We start from the raw sequence: 4271 nt of genomic DNA, 5'->3' as shown, positions 1-4271 counted from the left end.
CTTATGGCAGAGTTATTTTGCCGAGCTTATCCTGCTCCCCGCCTTGCTCACGAGCCCAGCGGCGGCGGGCAGGAAGGAGATGGAGGTTGTGCGGGTGGAGGCAGAAGCAGAACCACCCCTGCCGCCACTTGGCCCGGAGGAGCGGCGCCGCGACGTCAGACACAACTGCCAGCCACTTTGTCGGCTCCGCCCGCGCCACCTGCCGCACGCCCCTCCAGCGGCGGCCGCGCCGCCGCCCCGAAATAATATATGCCAGTCCATTTCTTAATAGTTTGCGGGCCGGATGCGCCCAATATGCCACACCGCCCCGCCAAGCCCTCCCGCCGCCCCCCGCGCACACTTCTCACCGCCCCAGGCCGCCCCTTTTGCCTCGCACGCGCTAGGATTTCGCTCCGAGGGCTATCAGCGATATTTCATACGGGGGCTGCGAAGTTTGGTGACGTATATAACAGTTAAGGGACCCCGAGCGGCACCGCCGCCACACAGTGCTCAGCTCAGCCCCTGCCTCCGCCGCCCCGGGCCCTCCAGGGGCGAGGAAGGGGTTGCCTCTGCCCGCCCGTCCTCTGCACAGATAGGGAAGGCACAAAGGTGAGTCGCTCACCGTCTGCTGTCCTAGCAAGGCAGGTGGATGATGGCGGTCCACGCAGCAACACAACGGGGTGAAAGACCTTTGTCCGTAGCCTGCCAACAGAAAGTTTATGGAATCAACACAAGGGTCCTGTATATGGGAGTGCTGGCTGACGCAACGTTCATAAATATACATTTGAGGAACTGAGTCGCTTGGCTGCTTGTTTCAGGGGACACGACAAATATCTCAGAATAATTGAGTCAACAGGCAGTGTTTGGAGTGGGGTCGAGTTGTCCCGACATTGACAAGGGGTAGTGCTGTTGACAAATGTAGAGGGAAATTAAAAGCTCATATTTGCATGGAACATAGAAACAGGCCAACATTTGTAAGAAGTAGCAAACCTTTGGTAAAAGTTGGTCATGGGTGTATTCATTCATTCATTAGGCCAATGATTTCATTTCAAGAAGCAAGTCAATCTAACCTTTCCATTCTGTTGACACCATCCGATCAAAGGGTGTCGCACAGCTCGTCAATTCACGTTGGGCATTGAATATTTGACCTGATAACAAACAATACGTCGCAAACCAAAATTAAGTCATTCCCTAACTAAGAACACATAGAACCTAACCTTCACTTACTTCCAGTACATGCCTTAAATTTGGAAAGTAATGAACGTCACTTACTGAACAAAAACAAAAAGGAAACTTCTGACAACACCTGCGAAGTGTATTAGAAAAAACTTTTTAAGGCGACTCAAAACGCAAAGAGAAAAACTCCGGACAGGGAAAACAAGTAGGAAGTAAAAAACAACATTAAACACGAAACCTTCCCACCCCCACCAACTGTCGAAAACATAATTTTAATAACTTCAGTTTTCTGCTCACATGCTCAATATAATGCAAGAGAAGGTTTCTAACAAAGTAAACTATACTGCTTCATTTTTTTTTCAATTTCACGAGTTCTACAACTACGACAATTTCTCGTTATTTATTTTCGTTTTGTTCTGTTGTCCGACCCGGAAAGAAAGAGGAAGAAAAAGATGGCGGTTTGCGGACAGCCGTTTGCGACTTTTCGTATTTTCCTCCAATATTTTTTGTTAGTTATTTTTGACGAGTGGAAAAATCAATAGTCTAGTCAAAAGTTAAAGAAAACAGAAATGGAGGACCAAAATCTAGGAAGATTCTATGGCCGCCCTCCTCAGCGGCAAGTACAACCAACAGAAGCAGGTGTGTGTTCATTCCTTTGTGTCTGATATAACCTAGTTTATTCGAGTCTTGTAACATTGTCTTGTCGAAAAATTATATTACTGGATATAATCATTTGTTCGGTCACCTGTCGGTTGAAATTTCTTAGCATTAGGAAGGTTTCTCGCTGGGTCTATAATTTTAGGTTAGGTCGTCGTCTCGTAGAGTTACTCGAGGTCGTGTATGTCGAACTGCACGCACTGTTAAATTAGTAGATTTTGCCAACTTTTCGTGGCAGTTCCTGTACTGTTTTTCTTACTTCTTTTCGAAACGCGCAGGGCCGATGTTTAGTAACGTGACGGTGGATAAAACTCAATGTCCTAAATCTCAGAAGCGCCTTGCTCTGAGGGAAACTGATGACCTTTTCGTTTGCTAATCTTCGTTGCGTTGCGTTCGCCCTTTTGTGTGGTACTGGGATAAGAAAAGCGGCGTTTTAGACGACAGCAATTCCTTATACCCGGGAGAGGTAAAAGTTTCAGCGCTTCTTGTGAAAACCAGAGTGTGCACCTGGCTCGGACCCTCCAAGAGCGAGGAAGGGAAGGACCAGGAAGAGGGGAGGCTGTGCAGCGGTGGTGGGGGAGGATGGTTGGCGGAGCCCTCGCCTGGGCAGAAAGGCCCGTTTTCACCCAAGAGCACGACGATCGAGATCGTCGAATCGTCCCACGCCACGGCCGAAGTCATTCGGTGGCATTCCGAACCGAGAATGAAATCGGATCGTCGTCGTCGTCCTTTTGTCGAGTATTACCACGTATATATACCCCACCCCTTCTGTCCTTTCCCTTTTCTCCCCCGCTTCCCATTCCCCACGGCTCAGCCCCAAAGACACTTTTCTCGTTTCCTCGCTCGAGTTTTTCTCCTCGGCTCCTCGGCGGCGACGCTGCTCTCCCAACACGTCTTTGACACGTCCACGTCGTCGTCGTCGTAGTCTTGCCGGGAGCGGAGAACTCCCGTCCCTCTCCAGGGCGGCGGCGGCAGCGCGGCATCGGGGGCCGGGGGGGGGGGGGGGCTCGATCTGATAACGGGGGGTGGCGCGGCGTGGCGCGGGGACACACACAGCATCACTCACGCACACACACGCACGCGCACACAACTACGACGGGCAAAATGGAGGGAAAAATTGTGGAATGACGTTCCTCAACCCCCGTTCTCGCCCACCACCACCCCCTTCTCGGAGTGGATATGGGAGCACTTTGTGCGGCGCACGCCACGCCGCGCCACGCCGCACGGAACGCCTAGTGCCTTGACTGACACTCCCCTTCGCAAGATAAGCGACGTGCATTACACACACGCGCGCACACATGTACACACACTCCCTCACACACACACACGCACAGCTCACACACGCTCTCTCTCACACACACACACGCTCACACACGCACGCAGGCGGCGTGGGGGCGGGACGCAACCGCAGCAACTTGTATGTGTGGCCGCCTTACACGGCGGCTTCCTCGGGATAACAACTGGTGGCGCACGGCGGCGGCGGCGGCGGGGGGGAAATCTCGACATAGCCAACCGCGGCGGCGGCGGCGGCTGCGGGCGCGGGGGGCGTCCTGAAGCGCGCAGGAGCACGCATATTATGGAAGTTTGTGCTGCTGTTGAGAGGTTCGGCTCGGCCTCGGGCTCGGCAGTGTCCTGGTCGCTCTTTCATCGCCGCTGCCGCTGCCGTTGGGGGAGGGAGGGGGTCGCCCAGGGGGCTGTAAACTGGAAAAGGGTGACTCTGCCCCCTGCTCCCCCCTATCGGCCCCCCGCCCGGCCGCGCCGCGCGTCGTTCGAAGCGCCTATCGGAAACAGGGTGGCTGTGTTAGCATATTGCTCGGGCTGGGCCAGCGACGGCCTCCTATAGGGGAGATGGGGGAGGGGGTAGGATTGATGGTCAGCTCCACAGGCGTGCGGGGAGGAGGAGGGGGGAGGGGGGCTGGCCGCCCGCACGGCAGCATAGGGCGGCGTGATAAAGTTACCCTACAGAGAGAAAAGAGGGCGCCCACCCCGCCCCGCCCCGCTCAGAGAGCAGCGCGGGGAACAAGCTTCGTCACTCTATCCGTCACGTCCTCCGCAGGGCCGCCGCCGCCGCCTTTTGGCGAGGCGCGCGAGAAACGTACACGGGGGAGGAATAGAAAAGAGAGAGGAAGCGAAACCCCTCCTTGTGCTCGTGCACGAGCGGGCACGGCGGCGAGGGGTGGGCGCGGTTGTTTCCGTGGAACTCACTTTCAGAAAATGCTGCTGCTGCTGTTGCTTGTTGTTGCTCTTGATTTTGGTAATATGCCCACGACAGGTACCCGCTCTTCTCGGTATTACTATGATGCGGTTTGACGGCTCCCGCCGCGACCCGGGCGGCCCAAACTTGCTCACGCTTCTGTTGTTCGCTGTTCGTCGAGTGGGCGGGTACACGGCGAAAGTATAAGGGTGTGCGCGCGTTGTTGGAGAGACCCTAGAGCACCGGGAGAGAGAGAGGTGGGGGG

General features: G+C 55.0%; 1 protein-coding gene across 1 annotated transcript in view; it reads left to right on the top strand.

Moving 5' to 3' along the window:
• The first annotated feature begins 1628 nt into the window (after positions 1-1628).
• The window catches only part of LOC127748887 (proline-rich protein 36-like), a 55221-nt gene continuing 52578 nt past the window's right edge, over positions 1629-4271 (top strand). Inside the window, exon 1 of the mRNA XM_052264295.1 lies at positions 1629-1794. The gene's annotated coding sequence lies outside the window, so the exon portion shown is untranslated. The remainder of the gene's footprint in view (positions 1795-4271) is intronic.

Source organism: Frankliniella occidentalis, unplaced genomic scaffold (genome assembly GCF_000697945.3).
Source record: "Frankliniella occidentalis isolate FOCC.00 unplaced genomic scaffold, Focc_3.1 Scaffold17, whole genome shotgun sequence".
NCBI classification, from domain to species: domain Eukaryota; kingdom Metazoa; phylum Arthropoda; class Insecta; order Thysanoptera; family Thripidae; genus Frankliniella; species Frankliniella occidentalis.
Note: the sequence above shows the minus strand (reverse complement) of the source record. Positions and strands in the feature narration are given on the sequence as shown.